The 22,217-nt window shown below is 40.7% G+C and overlaps 1 protein-coding gene across 8 annotated transcripts in view; it reads right to left on the bottom strand.

Annotated features, from left to right (window-relative positions):
- PCED1B (PC-esterase domain containing 1B) overlaps nt 1-22,217 on the bottom strand; it is a 146,097-nt gene that overhangs the window by 101,535 nt on the left and 22,345 nt on the right. For 6 of the 8 annotated variants that reach the window (XR_014233105.1, XM_082349465.1, XM_082349464.1 and 3 more), the window contains exon 2: nt 21,478-21,556. The gene's annotated coding sequence lies outside the window, so the exon portion shown is untranslated. Of the gene's footprint in view, nt 1-19,332; nt 19,407-21,477; nt 21,557-22,217 lie in introns of all 8 variants that reach the window. The other 2 variants (XR_014233106.1, XM_082349468.1) reach the window with 1 other exon arrangement.

Below are 22,217 nucleotides of genomic sequence, written 5' to 3'. Positions count from 1 at the left end.
CTTTGACCGCTAGCTGTAACTGAATATGGATCTCTTTAGTGTGACTGCTATCAAAGGTAGCACCGTGCTTTGTGGAAAACTATTTGGTCAAATAATCTAGGCTATGACATAGTTATAATAGAAATAATACATAGTTATAATATATATACATAGTTATAATAGAAAGTAAGATTTCGCAGTCAACAATGTTAAATTCTTCATTCTAATCTAATAACCTGATTTTCTATACTCTGCTTCCCATACTATGGTATGCTTCCCATGAAACTCAAATGTCCCCCACTAATGAGAAAATAGGGAAATAAAATGGGCATATGGTATTTGTTTTTCATTTAGGGGGTTATAGTCTCCAGGAGGTCAGTGACTAATTCTTTTGCAACTTCTCAAAAATGGACAGGACATTTCAGAGCTCTTAATAAATTTGTAAACGTAGAACAGATTTTTGATAAGACTTGCTCTGTATGCCAAGCTCTTACAAAGGGACAAGATAAACTTGTAAATCATTGATCCAAGCACCAAGGATTGCAAGCATCTCCAGGTTCTCATTTTCCAGGTCTGAGGGACTTAACTATAGGCTACAGAGAAGCTGCTTAATGCCTTGACGACAATGTTCATTTTCTAAAAAAGAAGGGCAGATATTGAGAGCAGAGGTTGCCAGGAGAGGGGCACCATCAATCTAGTTTTCTATACTATATACCTTAACTAAAAGATTAAGGAGCTGCAAGATGTTTAATGACTTTCTGTTACTGAGGACATAAGGAAAGCATTTGTTTTTCATACTTAACAAAATATGGTTTGAGCAATTATGATGTAGGTTACAGCCCGACAAAGTGAAATACCAAGTTCTGGAACCAAGTACGCGTGGTTGGCTTTCTGCCCATCTTCAGGGAAACATCATATTGGCTCCAATTACAAATGAAGCACATTTTCTGTGGTGTAAACACTTAAGTCAGTGGCAAATCGGCCACGGTGCTTTAAAAAAAAAAAGAGGGCCAGTGTGAATCACTAGATTATACGTCGTCCTCCAATAGAATGCTTATTAGGCCAAGTGATGAATGCCTAATTAAAAATAATAATGATGAGAAGCATTTAAAGTGATTACTATATGCAAAGTGTACTCATTTTATTATTCCAATTAATTATAACATCAGTGAAGACTGAACTATAATCATACCCATTTTACAGATCAAGAAAGGGAAGTTGAGAGCATCTTTTCACAGCTTGTTTTGACAGAGCCAAGACAGATGCCTAAGTCCACAGTGCTCTTAACCACTTCTCTACTGTCCCCAATCAGAAGGAACTTCCTGAGGCAGCCTAGCCAACTTATCTAAAATATTCTCTTTGGACATTTAATTAGACTAAATTATTGTATTAGAAATCGTATTAGAAGATGTTAAACATGCATTTTTGTACTTGCAGATTCAGTAAAAATTACAAAGGAAGGTTTATTTTAAAAAATCTCCAATATTTTGCAGTAATTAAAAAACTCAAATTACTCTGGGTTTCAGTTTTATATATATATATATATATATATACTTTTTCAGATTCTCTTCCATTGTAGGTTATTATAAGATATTGAGTATAGTTCCCTGTGCTATACAGTAGGCCCCTGTTGTTTACATATTTTATATTGAATATACAGCAGCGTGCATATGTTAATCCCAAACTCCTAAGTTACCCCCAACCCCCAGCCATTTGATGGTGTCCTTTGATGCACAAAAGTTTTTGGTTTTGATGAAGTCTGAGTTATCTATTTTTTATTTTGTGGCTTGTGCTTTTGGTGCTATATCTAAGAATCCATTGCCAGATATGAGGTCGTAAAAATTTAACCCTATGTTTTCTTCTAAGAGTTTTATAGTTTTACCTTTTTAGTTTAGGTCTTTGATCAATTTTGAACTAATTTTTGGACATGGTGAGAGGTGAGGGTCCAACTTCATTCTTTTTCATGTGGCTATCCAGGTGTTCCAGTACCATTGGTTGAAAAGATTATTCTTTCTTCTTGAATGGTTTTGGCACCCTTGTCAAAAATAAGTTGATGATAGATGCATTGGTTTACTTCTCGACTCTCAATTCTATTCCATTGACCTATATGTCTGTCCTTATGCCAGTGCCAGTAGTGTTGTTTTTCAAAGAATGAGGTTTTACAAACATTCATGGTTGACAGAGTCCAGGACCTCACAACTCCAATATTTTTAATAAATGATTACCTAGCCTTGAGATTGGCAAATAATTAGGCTCAAATAATCCAATTACCTATTAAAACTTATACTGTATCAGTAGTGAACTGTTATAAAGTCACCTGCTACTATGTTTAGGATGAAATTTATATGACAAAAATAAGTCACATTTTCTTATCTGACTGTGCTTTTTGAAAATAAAAAATCTCTCAAAATAAAGTACATTATACAATTTTGGAATTGAAAAAACTTAGACCATCAGCTAGGCCAATGTATTTGTTTTTGTTTTACAGATTAAAAAATAAACCTTGGCTCTTTTCATAATAAAGATGTCACCTCTCCCAAACTGTGACCTAAAAAGCATCTCCTCCATTAAATTCATTTGCAGACTAGAAATAATTCAGGTGTTTTGACAGACTGTGTACTTCTCTAAAGGGAACAAACAATTATTGGTGTGCACAGAGCTTATCAACATCTCTTTTGTAGTCAAGGCCCATCATACAGAGGTTGTGTCAGTAAATATTTAGATGATAGAATTCTGTATTTGCCTTCTGGATACTTGGCACCATGTAGACCCAAGAAAAAAATCTTATTAGTAAAGATTATTTTAACACAGAAACACACTGAGAGAATAATGTCATATTTTGAAACAAAATGCTAAAGAAATAAACTAATAAATCATGGAGTGATTGATTCAGAAATATTTTTTGTGTTCTATATATCTTATATATTTAAATTTTTGTTAACCTAATTAATATAGATTTATAGTGTGTTACTTTACAGGAATATGGCTTTACTGATGTTTAACAAAAGCTCAAGAGCTCTGTTATGGACTGAATTGTGTCTCCCCAAAATTCACATGTTGAAGCCCTAACCCCCAATGTGACTATATTTGATGATAGGGCCTGTGAGGAGGCGATAAAGGTTAAATGAGGTGGAGCCCTAATCCGGTAAGGCTGGTGTCCTTATAAGAAAAAAGACAGACACCAAAGCTCTCTCTTTCCCCCACATGAGGACACAGCAAGAGGGCAGCCATCAGCAAGCCAGGAAGAGAGTCCTCACCAGAAACTAGATCAGCCAGCAACAAGATATGGACTTCTCTGCCTCCAGATTGGGAGAAATACATTTCTGTTGTTTAAGCCGTTCAGTCTATTGCACTTTTCTATGGCAGTCCAAGCTGACTAACACATGCTTTTACATGCTGAAAACCAATCTATACCATTTCTTAGGATCAGAACATAGCACAGGGCTTCCCTGGTGGCGCAGTGGTTAAGAATCCGCCTGCCAATGCAGGGGACACGGGTTTGAGCCCCGGTCCGGGAAGATCCCACATGCCGCAGAGCAACTAAGCCTGCGCGCCACAACTACTGAAGCCCGTGCACCAAAACTACTGAAGCCCATGCGCCACAACTACTGAAGCCCACATGCCTAGAGCTCGTGCTCCACAACAAGAGAAGCCACTAGCAATAAGAAGCCCATGCGCCACAACGAAGAGTAGCCCCCCCGCTCGCCGCAAGCCCGCGTACAGCAACGAAGACCCAACACAGCCAAAAATAAAAAATAAAATAAATAAATTAAATAAATTTTAAAAATTCTTAAAAAAAAAAAAAGAACATAGCACAGCATTCACACTGTGTATACAATTGTTTTTCATTGTAGTTGCACATAAAAGAATTATACGAAGATGTAAGCGGTATCAATCTGAAAGGGGTCCTCCAATCTGCTGTAGATATCATCACATCACTTAGACAATAAATGCTTGCACATTAGATGAATACCAAACTTGATCTCTAAGATGAATAAGGAGATTCAATCCATACCACATTTTTAACAGCAAAGAAACAGACTATTCCCTAATTGAAATCTTTCTGGAAGAAGGAGAGGAATAAAAATATGACAGAAAAAGAAGAAGAAGAAAAATAAGAATAGGAAGATGAAGAGGAGGAGGAGGAAGGGAAGGAGACCAAGAAGAGAAAGGAGAGAAAACAAATAAGGCAAATAACTTTTTTCCTTATTTGTTTGTTTGTAAGCATCAGATGGCTACACCTTGGAAAAAGTTAAAAAGTACATTATAATATTTAAGTAGAAATACAGAAAAGCTGATTCAATAATACAAATGCTATGTATACACTTTGGCTGAGAACTTAAATGTTTCACATGAGCTCATGCACGGTTGAAATAAAAGAGCTCCAAGATTGAATATTTTTAAAGAAGTTTAATCAAGACTAAGAAAAAGAATTTTAATCTTAAAAAAGGATGCTATTTCTGGAACTACAACAATGTACTTGAATTAATGCAAACCAAGGAAGAATCTTAATAATCAAAACTCTGGGAGCTAAAAGTCATTTAAAAATTCTTTAAAATATTAAAGATTTAAAATTCCCAGCCAAGTTGTCAAAGGAGTGTAAGACTATGCAGGCCAGATGAATAAAGCCATCCTTTATACCTTCCTTAAATGCTTAATTCATTCACCTGTTAATCCATTCATTTGCCAATTGTTCTGGAAGACTTCAGTTAAATTCCCCATTATAGACCTGACTCCCCTAATACCCAATGAGTGATTATCTTTCCTCTTATGAGAAACAACCAGGATTAACAAATGAGACCTTGTAATTGCATTAAAGTTTCATTAACACATTTCCAGAGGACATTAAAACTTAACTGCTGCTTGTGATAGAATTTGTGGTGCCTTTAAAATTCCCATGGAAACTCTTTTAGTGTAAAAGAGAGGGGCTTGCTCACTGAGCTCATCTCCAGTGAGGTAAGAGAATTCTGACTGATGACTTAGAGCTCATCATTCTGCCCAAGAGGAGGTAATCAGTGTTGACAATACCTTCCTTTTTCGAAGCAGTTTCTAGTTGTTCCTCATGAGCACAACTATGGCTTTAAGACAAACCTTTCTGTTCGCTCCCTGAAAATTACAAAACGGAAGGTACAAAAGGTCACAGACATTGAAGGAGGGGGGTGGTGCAGGGTGGTGGAAGAAACCACACCAGCAGAGGCCAGAATCCAGAGCAGATATCACCGGAAGGTGGCAGAGAATAAAGGAGAACTAAAAGGTGATTTTAACTGCTCTCCGATTCTTGTGCCTGAAATTTCCTCCATCATTGTTATACAGATTCCAAACTGGGCCTAATCCAGAGAAGTTTGCCCCCGTTGGTTTGCACAAGGTCCTGAAACCATCGTCCATTTGTTCATTTATACAAACACATATTGATAACCTATGTGCCAGGCTTTACTACATACCCCTTCAGATACTTAGATAAACTGGTAACATCACATTATATTCAGATCACAGGGATTGAGACTTGAATTGACTTATTTTGCAATATTTCTTCTTTATTTTTTTTGAAGAAGATATCAACTTTGGAGTAATTCCAAGTTAGTTTTTTTTTTTCCTTAAAGAATCAATTTTATTTATTTATTTATTTTTCAGTGTGTTGGGTCTTCGTTGCTGTGCCTGGGCTTTTCTAGTTGCATTGAGTGGGGGCTACTCTTCGTTGTGCTGCCCGGGCTTCTCATCATGGTGGCTTCTCTTGTTGCGGAGCACAGGCTCTAGGAGTTTGGGCTTCAGTAGTTGCAGCATGTGGGCTCAGTAGTTGTGGTTCACGGGCTTAGTTGTTCTGCGGCATGTGGGATCTTCCCAGACCAGGGATCGAACCCATGGTCCCTGCATTGGCAGGCGGATTCTTAACCACTGCGCCGCCAGGGAAGTCCCCAAAGTTACAGTTTTCACTTGCACATAGTCTAACTTCCCAAACCTTCTTCCCACCTGTATCTCCAGACTAGGCTGTTAAACCTTGCTTAATGAACTTTAGGAAACATGAAAGAAGATTCTCTTAGAAACTTGCTTGTCTTGGAGTAAGATGCTCAAAATGGAAAGCCAGATGTTGGCATGATCGAGCTCTTAAAGGCTTACCCTCAGGCCTGTCACTTGGTGGCAGTCCCTGGTAACAGGAGCCTCCATTCCTGCTCTAGCTGGAGGGCTTGGTGGCAGCAACCTTAAGCCTTCTGAGATAGGGACATTTGCTTTTTCTTGAGAAAGTTCTACAGGTCAAGTGGATAGCAGGAGTTGCAGAGAGGCAGCCATTGCTAACCTAGGGCAATGTAATTTTGAGCTAGAATCGAGGTGTGTGCATATATCTTATGAGTCTGACACAGAGCTGTTCCCGGGGCAATATTCTCTGTCTCTAGACAAACCAGAGTCTGGAGAAAGCTGCATTTCCAGCTTTGATGGCCACATTGTAATTCGCTGAAAAGCTTCTGCCTAGATTTCTGCTTCTAAGTCAGAGGCTGCATGTGGAGACAGAGGGCCCGAGTGTGAATCTAAGTTCATCACTTACTATTTATCTGGGCCTCAGTTCTGTCATGTGTCTACTGGAGGAGATTAGCATCCCTCCCGGATTTGCTATGAAGAGAAATGGTAGAAGACAAGCCTCAACTGTAATGGTGCATGGTGGGCACTCAGGGAGGTGTTCTGAATCTGAATTTTGATAGCTGCTCTCTCTACAGAAGTGTGCCCCTCTCTTTATTATGGCTTTGTGTCTCTTCCTACACCCAACAAATCTTCAGTAAATTACCAAAGACCCAAACTTAGTTTTTTCCCTTGTAATTGGAATCACAGGAGAAGAGAGAATTATGCAAACATACAAAGGGCTTTCTCAGTGTGTTTCTCAATGGTCTCTTCAATAAGTGGTGCTGGGAAAACTGGACAGCTACATGTAAAAGAATGAAGTTAGAACACTCCCTAACACCATACACAAAAATAAACTCCAAATGGATTAAAGACCTAAATGTAAGGTCGGACACTATAAAACTCTTAGAGGAAAACAGGGAGAACACTCTTTGACATAAATTGCAGCAAGATCTTTCTTGATTCACCTCCTGGAGTAATGAAAATAAAAACAAAAATAAACAAATGGGATTTAATTAAACTTAAAAGCTTTTGCGCAGCAAAGGAAACCGTAAACAAAACAAAAAGACAACCCTCAGAATGGGAGAAAATATCTGCAAACGAAGAAACCGACAAGGGATTAATCTCCAAAATATATGAACAGCTCATGCAGTTCAGTATCAAAAAAATAAATAACCCAATCAAAAAATGGGCAGAAGATCTAAACAGACATTTCTCCAAAGAAGACATACATGTGACCAAAAAGCACATGAAAAGATGCTCAACACCACTAATTTTTAGAGAAATGCAAATCAAAACTACAATGAGGTATCACCTCCCACCAGTCAGAATAGCCATCATCAAAAAATCTACAAACAGTAAATGTTGGAGAAGGTGTGGAGAAAAGGGAACCTTCCTACACTGTTGGTGGGAATGTAAATTAGTACAACCATTATGGAGAATAGAATGGCGGTTTCTTAAAAAACTAAAAATAGAGCTACCATGTGATCCTTTGGTCCCACTCCTGGGCATATATCCAGAGAAAACCATAATTCGAAAAGATACATGCACCCCAATGTTCATTGCAGCACTATTTACAACAGCCAAGACATAGAATCAACTTAAATGTCCATTGACAGAGGAATGGATAAAGAAGATGTGGTACATATATACAATGGAATATTACTAGGTCATAAAAAGAACAAAATGATGCCATTTGCAGCAACACGGATGGACCTAGAGATTGTCATAATGAGTGAAGTAAGTCAGACACAGAAAGACAAATATCATACGATATTGCTTATATGTGGAATCTAAAAAAACGGTACAAATGAACTTATTTACAAAACAGAAGTAGAGTCACAGATGCAGAAAACAAACTTATGGTTACCAGGGTATAAGATGGGGGGAGGGATAAATTGGGGCATTGGGATTGACATATACACACTACTATATATAAAGTAGATAACCAATAAGAACCAGTTGTATAGCACAGGGAACTCTACTCAGTACTCTGTATTGGCCTATATGGGAAAAGAATCTAAAAAAAAAAGAGCAGATATATGATCATGTATAACTGATTCACTTTGCTGTACACCTGAAACTAACACAACATTGTAAATCAACTATACTCCAATAAAAATTTAGATAAATAAATAAATAAATAAAGCCCTTCTCTATAGACTTATTTTTAAAAATACACTTTAAATAAAGGAAACAAATAGTACTGTAAAAATAAAATAAACTAAAGTAATACTTCTTTTCTTAAAAAAAAATAAAATATATGACTCTCAAAACCACATTCTTAAAAAAAATTCCATTTTTGGCTATCCTTTGAGCACGTGCATTCCTCTGCCTATATGTCCCGCAAATTTCTGACACCAACGAGAAGGCAATTCAAATCCGGTAAAAGTTGACTGTCTGAAGCCTTCCAATATTTCTTCTTCTTTTTGGGGAGTGGGATCAGGGACAGGGCAGGACCTGAAGCAGGACGTGTCACCAGCATGGATTAGTGTGATGAAAAGGATAAAAGCTGAGCAAACAATCATACTTGGACAAGTCTTGGTGTCCTCACTTCTAAATTGGGGGTAAAAATGCCTAATCATACAAGGGGTGTGAGGATTGAACTAGATCATTTATGGAAGCTGCCTAACACAGTGCCTGATACATAGTATGTGTTCAAGTCAGTTATTTTCACTTCTCATCTGTGGATCCTAAATTCAGAGATATTCCCATCTTCTGACTTCCCACAGCCTTCTCTTTTCCACATATTATGTCCTGACTTGCATTATAATAATGGAATAGACATCCTCTCCCCACTCCGTCAGGACAAAGACTCTGTCTGATTCCTCTTAGTACATTCCAGAGACCTAAACCGGTCATAAAAACATTCCCTTATGGAATGAATAAGACATCCCATATAATTAGGAGGGGACTGTGTGTGGTTTTAAAGAAAGCTAGTTCTATTTGCCACTTTTCGGTAAAAGACTATAAAGACAAACGTTACCAAGAGTGGGGGAATATTAGTTAAGAGAAACAGAAAGGAATTTCCACCTGGTTTTGTAGGTGGATGTGCCAGGGGGCAGATCAATGACTATCTCCTGCCCAAGCAGCTCACTGAAGATTGAGGTTCTCTACCATAGAAATGAAACTTAAGTCTCCCAGTTTAAAGGAGCAAGCACTTGAATATTCCAGTCCTCCCTGGAGCCCAGAGAATGGGGAATCTTTTAAAGGGCATAAGAGAAAAGCAAGCATTATGTCTGTTATAAATATTTGCAAATAATGGGACCGTACAAAGTTTTGGCTAAAGGATTACAACATTGGAAGGTATTCTGGTAAAGTAATGTACCCTGGAAGCGGCTTTCCTATGAAGAAAACACAAATTTCTATTTGCTAAAGTAATACATAGATTGTAATCAAAATCACAAATAAACCTTCAGCCAAAATTAACTGTTTTGTTAAATAGAAACCACAAGGGATATAGTGGGTAGAAACAGTTGCTTCATTTTCTGCACTAACACCATGGAATATGGAGGGATACATTTTCCTGCGAGACAGAAAGCTAATGAACTATAGTGAAATGTGCCTCGAGACTCTTACTGAAATAGCACTTAAAAAAAATTCTGTTTGGAATTTAAACAATCAAGACTGTATTCGAAAGGCGTTAGGAAATGAGGTTACTATTCAGTGCATTGGAGGAATCGATCCCCTGTAGCAGAAGTGCCCCTTGTATAACAGACAGAGACTATCGAATAATCCCAGGTTTATGCTGGGCTTGGTGCAGTGTTGGCCACATAACAAGTGTTAAATAAAATAATAGCAACATGTGACATGGGAGCCTGATTCTCTTAATGCTAAACCTACATACCAGATGGTTATAACACACGCGTAATCAAGCGCAGAGCCGTGTGGGCTGGGGTCTGGCGTTGCAGCTCTGAGTCAGGCGGCTGCCTTCCCCACCCCGTCTTGTGGAAGAGCTTCACGACCTCTGCAAACAGTTATTAGGAACAGTGCTGGGGCTTTTGAGAGCTCACAGAGCCTTGGATGGGTTCAGACAATTCCTGAGTGACGCCAGTTTCCTTCAACTACGCGTGGAATGACACCTTATCAGTTCCCTTTACCGCTGAGAGAAGCAGCTTTCTAATAAGATCTGTAGATACACTGGGGCACCTCAGCTAGAACAAGTACAGTTGAGTGTTTGTGAGACTTGAAAGTATTACCTCTCTAAAAGAAACTCGACCTTGAGGACACTACACTGAGTGAAATAAATCAGTCATGAAAGGACAAATACTGAATGATTCCACTAATATGAGGTTCCCGGACGAGTCAGATTCATAGAGACAGAAAGTAGGATGGTGGTTGCCAGAAGCTGAGGAAGGGGGAGTGGGGAGTTATTGCTGAATGGATGCAGTTTCAGTTTTGCAAAATGAAAAGGGTTATGTGGATGGATGGTGGCGGCGGCTGCACAACAATGTGAATGTCCTTAATACCACTAAACCGTACACTTAAGAATGGTTAGAATGATAAATTTTATGTTATGTGCATCTTACCACAATTTAAAAATTTATAAATAGGCATATTAATAAAAACAGAAATAGACTCACTGACACAGAAAACAAACTTACAGTTACCAAAAGGGAAAGGGTAGAAGGGAGGGAAAATTAGGAATTTGGGATTAACAGATACACACTACTGTGTATAAAGTGGATAAGCAACGAGGACCTACTGTATAGCACAGGGAACTATATTCAATGTCTTATAATAACCAATAATGAAAAAGAATCTGAAAAGCAATATATATATATGTATAACTGAATCACTTTACTGTATAACTGAAATATTGTAAATCAACTATACTTAAATTTTAAAAATTTGAAAAAATATATAAATAGACACATAAATAAAAATCTAATAAACATTTATTTCTTCTGAGGGTCAGTGAAAACCATAGTGATGTTCCTCCTATCATAAAAAGAGAGCAGACACGTGTTGAAGCATTTAAGAGGCGGTCCTCCACAACGCTCTTTCTTGCGGGACTTGGTTCTCCCTAGAGCATGAGCCCTTCCAGGGCAGTGTAATACCGTCTTCATCTTTGTGTCCTTGTGGCTCAAAATATGAGGTTCACAGTGTCCCTGGGTTTATATTACTAAGATAACCCAAATGTTAAATGGACTCTTCAGTTTTACCAAAATTTAATTATCAAAAAAACCCCCCAAAAATCAGACTACTTCTAAAGCAACTGAATTCAGTGGGAAGAAAAATGTATTTCTCTTTGAAATTTGAAGTTATATAAGTTAAACTTCAAAGAACACCAGCACATTCTTTCATGCTGCATATGTTTTTTTTTTGAGCTGAAGAGCTCAAACCTTTGGTGCTCTGACCCCACGTTTCCCTGAAACTGTAGCCTGGGAAATCAAACTTCACATTGGACCAACCTCTGCTATGTGTTGGTTATTGACTTGGCAGAGAACAACCTGATCAATAATTACCTGAAAGAAAATGCTCGTTTGATCTAAAAATGAAGCTCATGTTTTCATGATCAAAGCAGCTTCTCAAGGAGAATCATACCCTTGCATTGATTATGCTCTCACATCCTGACGCAGAGGCCTCCCGAAACCTTTCTCACTTGACTTTCAACGTGAGGCTCCTTCTCTTACGTTTATATTCTCTACCAGGCAATAAGAGTGTGATGGAGTATCTTTGTGTCTTAAGGGTCTTGTCTCCCTAGTCATACTCAAAGTTCCTTGTGTAGAGAGATACCATATTTTGTTAGTAAAGTTGGGTCAGATCCTATGCCGGACACGTTGTCCTTGTCAACTACAACCTGTTACCCAATCCTTCCTGGGTGAAATGTGCTTGCAATTCATAATTAAGTGATTGGTTGAATGTCTCTTGACTGAATGAAAAATCGTTTATTGAAGTCAGTCTCAATGCAACCACTGGACTTCCCTCTTCACTGACAACCATGCCCACAAAACTCGCATTACACACTCTAAACTCAACCAGGTGGGGACAGAAGTGATTGTTGGCTGTCCTCTGAATCAGTCATTTACATGATAGATTGTTCATTCTTTTCTCTCTCTTTGTTCATCTACTTAAAAAATGTTTTTTATTGTGGTAAAATACACATGTACATAACATTTACCATCTTAATCATTTTTAAGTGTGCAGTTGAAAGGCGTTAAATACATCCGTCATGTTGTGCAACCAACAGTACCATCCACCCACAGAACCATTTTCATCTTGCAAAACTGAAACTCTGTACCCATTAAACAATAACTCTTCCCGCCCCCAACACCACTAGCCCCTGGCAACCACGATGCTACTTTCTGCCTCTATGGTTTTAATTATTCTAAGTACTTCATATAAGTGGAATCATACAGTACTTTTCTTTTTATGACTGACATTTCATATGGTGTATGTCCTCAAGGTTCATCCATACTGTAACATATGTTAGAATTTCCTTCCTTTGGGGCTTCCCTGGTGGCGCAGTGGTTGAGAGCTGCCTGCCAATGCAGGGGACACGGGTTTGAGCCCTGGCCTGGGAGGATCCCACATGCCGCGGAGCAACTGGGCCCGTGAGCCACAACTACTGAGCCTGTGACCTGCAACAAGAGAGGCCGCGACAGTGAGGGGCCCGCGCACCGCGATGAAGAGTGGCCCCTGCTTGCCACAACTAGAGAAAGCCCTTGCGCAGAAACGAGGACCCAACACAGCCAAAAATAAACAAATTAATTAATTAATTAATTAATTAATTAAAAAAAATAGGACAGGAAAGGAGGATAGATGGGAAATACTAAAAAAAAAAAAAAAAAAAGAACTTCCTTCCTTTATAAGGCTGAATAATATTCCATTATATGTATATACCACATTTTGCTTGATGGACATTTGGGTTGCTTCCATGTTTTAGCTATTGTGAATAACATTGTTATGAACATGACTGCATGTTTACCTACTTTTTAGCTCAACAAAAATCCAGAGTAATAATTCATTTAGAGACACGAACACCATAAGAGGACTGGGAAAAGCAAGAGGATTCATGAACAATTTCAGCCACTAGCAAATATCCTTCAAGCCATCTATTTAAGCCAGTTCTAAACTCCATTGCATTATGTGGAAAAATAAAGTAGAATCACCATTTTACTAGGTTAAAAGTCACTCAAGCATTCCATACACTGATCAAATCTCAATATGTTTTAGGATCAGAGAAATGTTTGCTAGAAGGGATATGCGAGACCATCAAGTTTAGTGATTCCCATTCCTGGCTGCACATCAAAATCACCTGGGGCTCTTAATAAAAATACCGATGCATAGATCCCATTCCCAGAGATTCCCATTTACCTGGCCTGGGGGTAGGCATCAGTATGGTTCAAAGTTTTTCAGGTAACTAATGTATAGCCAGAGTTGAGAATCACTGATATAGCTCAACCCCTTCCTTGCCCCCATTTAGAGAGAGAAACGGAAATGATTTGATGAAAGTAACACAGAAATTGGTAGAATGATGCAAACAGGAATTTTAAAATCCCAAATCTAGTACTCTAAACCTTTTGAAACTTCGTTTTACAGTACTCTGCCTCCAATTCTGTTCTGTAGAAAGTGCAAAAATATAAAGTACTATCAAGTAGGTGATTTTTATTCAACCTAGAATAATTTAAATGGACATTAAAGGCAAACTGGAAAGTTTATTTTAGTTTTCATTTCAATGTCTGAATGGCAATGAATCCAAAAAGTGAAAGAATTCTACCTGTTATCAGAAATATGCCAAAGGAAGAAAAAGTCTGTGTGTGCCTTGACATATTATACACTACTAAAATTAAACAGATTAATCGGAGGCACAAAGTTTGAAGAAGAGAAGAAAACAGAGATGAGATAACAGGACTGATTCTAAAGATGATTGCATTCTGTTATAAAAGTCAAGTAATGGAAACCTAAGAGGAAATACAAATGGCCAATAAACATATGAAAAGAGCCTCAGTCTCACCAGTGGTCAGGAAAATGGAAATTAAACTACAGCTTGATTTATCAGATTAGGAAAAAGTAAAAAATTGATCACATCCAGGCCTGGCGAAGACATGGGGAAAAGGGGAATCCAAGGCACATTTGGAACATGTGTCGCTTCCAAACAGTCTCTGAACAGGAATGTACAGAGTACCAAAGATCTTGGGAGAGGAAGTCCTTGGGAAAGATCTGTTGTTCTTCATTAACCCCGTTATTTTGCCTTCCACTCAGATTCTTGACAAAGAGAATCCCAAAGTGGGAGTTCCTAGCTTTGGACCAGTCTTCTGTGGCTTTTTCCATGGTTCAGATACAGGAGACTTTAAATTCCTACTTTCAGCTTGAGTGAGTTTGAGCCCATTTTGCCACTTGCTATTGATGAGCCCACATTAATACAGAAAGTAAGCACTTCATGCAAAAGTTCCTTAGGGTGGCCTGGCTGCCGGGTCATATGTTCCAATGAACCCACTGAAGTTCTGATTTTCTTCCTTAATCTCCTTGAAGCAAAATTTCTGTACACAAAGGACCCTAATTCTTTGTCTTAGGTCCTTGTTTAGTGTCTATGGATCAGCTCCTGAGAAGCTCAGCAGTGTTTGGGCTACTCTCCCTCTCATGGGCCCTTGCTCCCATCCAGAGCCCACTCCAGCAATGGATCTCAGTGTTCTCGACTGGAGAAAGCAATGCTCACCAACTTCTCCATCCTGGATTCCTCATCACCTTGCAAGTCCACGAGTTCTACACTCCTGGGTGGTAACCTTCTCAACAGCTCAGTTGCTGGCTGTGCATCTCCCACCATTTCCTGAGTGCTTGCTGGTATCAGGACAGCACTTCCTTCTGTCATATTCTCATTTGGTCCTCCAACAATCCTATAAGGTAGTGATTATTTTTATTTCTATTTACGTATGAGGAAGCTGAGGTCTAGAGAGTTTAAATGGTAGTTATTATTTTTATTTCTATTTATATATGAGAAAGCTGAAGTTTAGAGAGTTTAAATGCCTTTCATGAGGACACCTAGCTTGTAATTGGCCCTCTTTTTCTGATTCAGGAGTGTCACCTGCATGTAAAATAGTTTTGAGGAGTGAAAATATACTCTTCCACCAATTTCCTCTTTTAGGGGACACTGTATCTGAACCCATCCCTGAGGAACCAGTTAATGTGTGCGATGCTGACCCCAGGCTGGTGACTCCAATGACTAATCCCTGGGCCACCTCCACTGAAGGAAGAAGCCTCTGCTGCCATTGCTGCCACCTGCTGGAAACTGGTCTCTCTGCCCAAGCTGATGTCAGGGCCATGCCATGACCCTCCCTGTTGCTTTAACTTCCATCCATTGCACCCTCTCCTTCTTCTGGGACAATGGTCAAAACCTCAACAAGTTTTCCCCCACATATCTTCTTAAATTGGGGCCCCAAGGGCTGCCACCTATCTGTTCCCACCTTTTCCTATTGGGAGAAGAGAGAACAACCTCCTTCCTCCTAGAGCAGAGCATTTGCTATCCTGTCCCATAGAGCTGGCCGGGAAAAGCAGGACAGTGTTCTGTGGAGATGGGTGAGACTCTGATCCCAGCGAGATCCCCAGCCTCTTCATGTGATGCAATATGGTAACTCCTTTGACTTATGACACTTGGCACAGAGTTCTCCAATCAGAACTTCAGGAATCTCTCATGAATATGAATCAACAATGAAGACTTGATTATCAAAACTGATGTCACCCCCTTCCTCCCACTGACTTCAAACAAAGAATTTGGGTACTTTGTGTACAGAAAATTTGCTTCAAGGAGATTAAGGAAGAAAATCAGAACTTCAGTGGATTCATTGGAAGATATGCCCCAGCAGCCCAACCACCCTAAGAAACTGTTACAACATGAAGTGCTTGCTTTCTGTATTAATGTGGACTCGTCATTAGCAAGTGGCAAAAATGGACTCAAATTCACTTAAGCTGGAAATAGGAGTTTTTATGTCTCGATGGAAAAAGCCACAGAAGATTGGTCCAAAGCCAGGAACCCCTCTCTGGGATTCTCTTTGTCTCTAATCTCTGCCTGTCTCCACAGGCTGGCTTCACTCTGTCTGAGTTCAGAGGTGCTAGTGGAGAGTTTGCAGGGAGAAGAGGATGGGCATGGAGAACAGCATCCCAAACTCACATATCCTCCCCTCCATGACCAAGGGGAAAACCTTCCCAGTGGCTCCACTTAGAAAAATCCTGGAGAAGGATTCAAATAGTCCTCTTTTGGATCATGTGACCATCTCTCAGAACTGGAATGGTCTTTGTTACCATAAGAAAGAGGAAGGAGTACTGGGCAGAAAATGAAAAATGGCCATTATCGTTCTACATAATGAATAAATGTTTGTAAGATTTACATTTATTTTGTTTAATTTTCATCATCAATTTTGTTTAAAAAAAAAAAGCAGTTTAAATAGATTTCCATGGAGAGAATCCCAAAGGATAATATTATAACCACTGGAAATTAGGTCTTAACTTATTATCCATATTTTTTCCTTTATCCCATTTGTCACTATTTTAATTATATGCTTATTGTATGATCATTTGATAATTGCTTGTCTGCTCGACTGGAATGTAAACTCCATGAGGGCAGGGATATCTTTATTCACCATGATTTCCTCAGCACCTAGAACATTCCTGGCATACAGTTGGCATCCAACACATCCTGTGAATGACTGAATGAAGAATCAACTCAACGTTTGCTAGGCAATGTAAGGCAGCACCAGGTGACTCCAAAGTTAGAGAATCATAAGAAACAGCGACAGAAAGAAAGAGGAAATGAGATGAATGCCTGGAATTAGAAGATCCAACTAGGATTTCCCTGGTGGCGCAGTGGTTAAGAATCCGCCTGCCAATGCAGGGGACACGGGTTTGATCCTTGGTCTGGGAAGATCCCACATGCCGCGGAGCAGCTAAGTCTGTGCGCCACAACTACTGAGCCTGCACTCTAGGGCCCGCGAGCCACAACTACTGAAGCCCGTGCACCTAGAGCCCGTGCACCGCAACCAAGAGTAGCCCCCACTCCATACAACTTGAGAAAGCCCGCGCGCAGCAACAAAGACCCAACGCGGCCAAAAATAAATAAATAAATAAATAAATAAATAAATTTATTAAAAAAGAAGAAGACCCAACTAGCCTCACCATCCACGGCCAGCAGGAAATCCACAGAACAGAAACATGGTAATACCAAAGAATAAGGGTCTAATGAGCTAAACGTCAAAAATTTAAGATGGACGTAAAAGAAAAAGTTTCAAAGTTCTAGCTAATTCTGAAAATTTTAAAGTTTACAGAAAAAGTTGACATTTATATTATGTGAAAAACAGAATTTGTTTAAGAAACCTACCATCTATCACTATATTTCTATTTGACCCACTTTTCAGATGGAAATATCATCAAGCCAGACATCCAGAGAGATCTCCTCATCGGCCTGTGTTTAATGGAACTACACACTCATGAAAACACACTGCTTGGGTACTTCACTGGGTTGTGCTAAAAATTATGGCCTTTCAAAGACTCTCGATCGCACATGCTCTTGCCCTATGCACACTTTAATAAAACACGACTCTTTGAGCTTCTGTTAATTAAGCTCACAGCTTCCGGTGACCTGGACTTCCTGTGCCTGAGGCCAGGCCATGACACTGGGCTCCCCAGCGTGGTTCTTAACACACAGAGACAAGCAGATCTGGGGGAGAGGGTGCCATGCAGAGGAGGCTGTGGGCCCTGAAGTGCATTTGCCACGGTGGGGAAATGCCATTCCACCTGGATGAGGGCCAGGGCCCGAGACGCAAAGAAAAAGGTTGGAGGAGAAAGAAAAAAAGCATGCTCTGACAGGAGGAATTTACTTTTCCTTTAAATTTCTTCTAAGAAAGGTGGAGAATGAGAAATTTTGAGGCTGATGGGTGCCCTGTAGGAAACCAAGACTTCTGTGAGGTCAGGGGAGGTGCCCTTTCATATTGTGATTTATAATAAGAAATATATGTTTGATCCCATCCCTGACACAGGGATCCTCAAACCCTTGTAAATTCTTAAGTGACATGAGCCCTAGGAGCACCTTTATTTCTAATGTGGTGACTCTGGGTGGGCTCCTGGATGGCTCCTGGATGGGGGCTGGTCACCAGAAAGACCAAGCCATGAGCAGAAGCTTGGAATTTTTAGCCTGGCCCCCAGTTCTCTAGAGAGGGGAGAGGGGCTAGAAGTGGAGTTAATAATTGATCATGCTACATGAGGAAGCCTCCATAACATAAAAGCCTACTCATATAAAAATAGTAGTCGGTGGGGGGCGGGGGGAAGAGCTGCCAGGTGGGTAAACACGTGGAGATTAGGGGAGAGTGGCAGCCTCGGGGAGGGCATGGAAAGTCTGCGCTCTTTCCCCACACCTTGCCCTATGCATCTCTTCCAGCTGGCTGTTCCTGAGTTATATCCTTTTATAATAAACTGGTAATCTGGTAAGTAAAATGGTTCTCTGAGTTCCGTAAGCCACTTTAGCAAATGAATCGAACCCAAGGAGCAGGCAGTTGGAAGCTCCAATCTACAGCCGGTGTGTCAGAAGCCCAGCTGACAATCTGGACCTGTGACTGGTGTCTGAAGAAGAGGAGGCGGTGGCGGGGGGAAGTCTTGTAGGACTGAGCCCTTAGCCTGCGGGATCTGATGCTATCTCCAGGCAAATAGGGTCAGAAGTCAGAACTGAGATGAGTTGTAGGACCCCTAGATGGTGGCTGAGAATTGCTTGGCCGTGTGGGAAACCCCACCCCACGTTGGAATTGGTACTAGAATCATCTTACCCCCCTACCCCGCACCGAGAGTGGTAATGAGACTCACACAGAGGGGAGGGGGCAGCGAGTGACCCCTGTGACCCCCCAGCAGGAGGTTTCATGCCTCCCCTCAAGGAACTGGGATGACAGTCAGCATGGGCACAGGTGAGTACAGAGCCAGCGGTTTCCTGATGCTTTGTGACTTTGCCTTTCCTCAAACACCCGTCGAGTGGGCTGGCCAGAGCAGTTTCCCATACGAACCCACTTTCCTTCCCACTATGCAACTCTCCCCCGTAAGTTAAGGTATTTTCAACACAAGGAGTACCTAGCAGTTAGACTTAATTCCAAAAACAGGAAAAAATTGTGCAGTAAGGAGAAATGTGAGGAATTTATGCAATCAAACAGTTCTTGACTTTAGAAAGAGAAAATGGAAAGCACCAACTCTTCTACATGGGCAATAAAATGGTCTTTGGGGATTCATGCAGCAAAGCAGAAAGAGCTGACCAGGCATCAAAGCAGTTACCTTGAGCAATGGGTCTGGCACACGCAGCTGGGTGGCTTTCTGTGGTAGGTTACCCTCTGGTCCTGTTTCCCCTTCTGTAAAAGGATACCTAAGTTCTCTTCCAGATTTAATTTTCTAACTCTCATAGAAGTTTTTCAATTAAAAATGATAAAACTTACTAACTGCATCATTGTTAGGATATTTTTCTACTCTTTACGGGAAGATATACGTTCCAACATTGACGAGGGCATGAAATGGCTACGAGATTGTACTTGTCACATTAAAGCATCAACTCAGGGTAAGTTCTTTCAAAAGACACCAGTACTTTGTCACTCTTTCAATCACCCATGCTCCACTCACTTTCCCCTTGTGACCTTTATTCTTCCAGAAGCAGTTTTAAAGCTGCTTCTTACTCGAACCTTTTTTAAAGGACCAAAATATTTTTCCTACAAAAATCCGAACAGGATTTACTGAATGACAATTTTGGGTAAAGCATTGACAAAATACATTTTCGAATTCAGTGTCGAGCAACGGTTTCCACCCCCTTTGCAAATAATCATATAAGCATCCCAGGGCATCTCACTTTCCTTTTTCATTCCCAGGTCTCCCTTACCTCAGGCCCTAGGCTCCTCCCACCAGGTCGAGCCCCACCCATTGCACATGCGCAGCACGACACACGTTGCTTCCCCCCTCCCATGTCTGTACTGACTGCAGGATAAAGTCTAAAGCCTTGACTCAACCCTGGGACACTTCCTCACTGGTTCACGTCTATCTGAGCAGCCCAGCTATCGTTACTCCCTTACACAGTCCGCGGTCCTGTCTCTGGGAAGATTCCCAGTTCTAGGCACGTCCCAGACCCTTCCCACTTTGCTCATTCTCCTTACTGACTTGGAACATCTTCCCTCCTTTTCTCTGGCATTTGAATCCTACCAGTTTTTCAAAACCCAGCGGAGACCACCCCCTTCCTCTGTGGAGCTTTCCGAGAACTCTGCATCTTGAAGGGCACTATCCTTACCTTGTACAGTCCGCTGCCTGACAGAGCAAAAATGACCACATTAGACTCGGAAGTATTCCCTCGTGGGGCCGCGATTTCCTTTGCAGGGCTGAGTCCACTTTTAGTCAGCACTTAAAAGCTTAAAGGGGGCTTCCCTGGTGGCGCAGTGGTTAAGAATCTGCCTGCCAATGCAGGGGACACGGGCTCGAGCCCTGGTCTGGGAAGATCCCACATGCCACGGAGCGACTGGGCCCGTGAGCCACAACTACTGAGCCTGCGCGTCTGGAGCCTGTGCTCCGCAACAAGAGAGGCCACGATAGTGAGAGGCCCGCGCACTGCGATGAAGAGTGGCCCCCGCTTGCTGCAACTAGAGAAAGCCCTCGCACAGAAACGAAGACCCAACACAGCCAAAAATAAAATAATAAACAAATAAAGAGGATGCATTTAAAAAAAAAAAAAAAAAAAAGCTTAAAGGCCCCCTAAAACATGCTCAGGTGAGACAGGAGTCAAAGTACAAAGGTGGCCCCCTGACTAGTCTCGACAGAAGGAGACTGGGAGGTGCAGGGTGAGCCAGCTTCCAGGGAGATGGGGAACCCCAGGAAGGGCCAGAGGCACCTTCTTTCACCAGGTGTGGTCTTCTGAGTCCCATCTACTTTTTACCACCTTCTCCCTCCCTCCCTCTCCCAATCTTTTTAGAGTAATTAGAAGGGGATGAGTAAAAGTTGAATTCCTTAAGACCTGGGTTTTTTCTCCAGAGCCTAACACAATTTAACCTTAATCCTTGCCCCAGTGGGTCAAAGTGAACTTTTGACCCAGGTATGAGCAAGGTCTCTTCAAGTAGATGTTTGGCGGAGGCCCGATAACCAAAACATTCAGAAGATGACTCGCCCAGGGTGATAATGAAAGTGATAACATAATTCATTTACATTGACTGAGCACTTACCATGTGGCAGGCCCTCTTGTGCTACCTTTCATTCATGCATTTAATGCTCGCAACAGTTCTCTAAATTGGGTATTATGCTCTACATTTTACAATGAGAAAATCTTTCATTTCCAAAGGTAAGTTGCCTTTCCCCAAGTTATACAGTCAGTGAGTGGCAAAGCTGTTTTTGTTTAGGGGAAGAACCTTAGCTGAACCTGCTTTACCATGAAACCAGAGGAGAGAAACTCACATTTTTGCAGGAAGTAGAGTCCTCAACACGTTCCAGACTTCTCATATGGTACCTCTGGGATCTTAGGGCGTCTCATTACCTGAAATATGAAAATGGCATAAGTTTAATTATTCTTTTTCCATCACCCTTAATGAGGGGATTAACTGCCGTGTGAAACAAAAGGAAACAGTCTGACCTTCAGGCTGTCAGGAAGTGATAATTAACTAAAACCTCCAGTCAGTGGAAATGGACAAATGAAAGTGTTTCACTGCTCTTGATGCAAATGAGCTGTCAGGGTCACTGATGGAAGTCACATAATGGAGCAGTGACAATGACAAAATAAACATATGCCAAAAATAGACACTTTCTAAATTACAGTTTGTTTACAGATGCTCTTCAGGAGTTTCCAAAGATCCCCCGGCTCACTGCTGTCTTAGGGTTTTGAGTGTGTGTGTGGGTACAGGTTGCAGTGCCCTGGCTTGCTAGGAGGACAGGGGAGGGGAGGTTGTGTGCATGGGGGTGGGAATTGTCAACAAAAATAATCAATACATAATCAATGATAAGAACAGAAAAGAGTTTTATTTGAGCCAAACTGAGGACTAGCCCGGAAGCCCACTTCCCAGATTACTCTGAGAAACTGCTCTGGAGAAGGAGGGTTTTCAGCACAGGTTTATATCTTGTCAGAAAAAACAACATTAAACAAGTCAGGATTACATTTCTACAGTGTTTCAAAAAAAAAAAAAAAAAAAACCAGAACGTAC

This window comes from Balaenoptera borealis, assembly GCF_965194805.1.
Source record: "Balaenoptera borealis genome assembly, chromosome: 13".
Classification (NCBI taxonomy): domain Eukaryota; kingdom Metazoa; phylum Chordata; class Mammalia; order Artiodactyla; family Balaenopteridae; genus Balaenoptera; species Balaenoptera borealis.
Note: the sequence above shows the minus strand (reverse complement) of the source record. Positions and strands in the feature narration are given on the sequence as shown.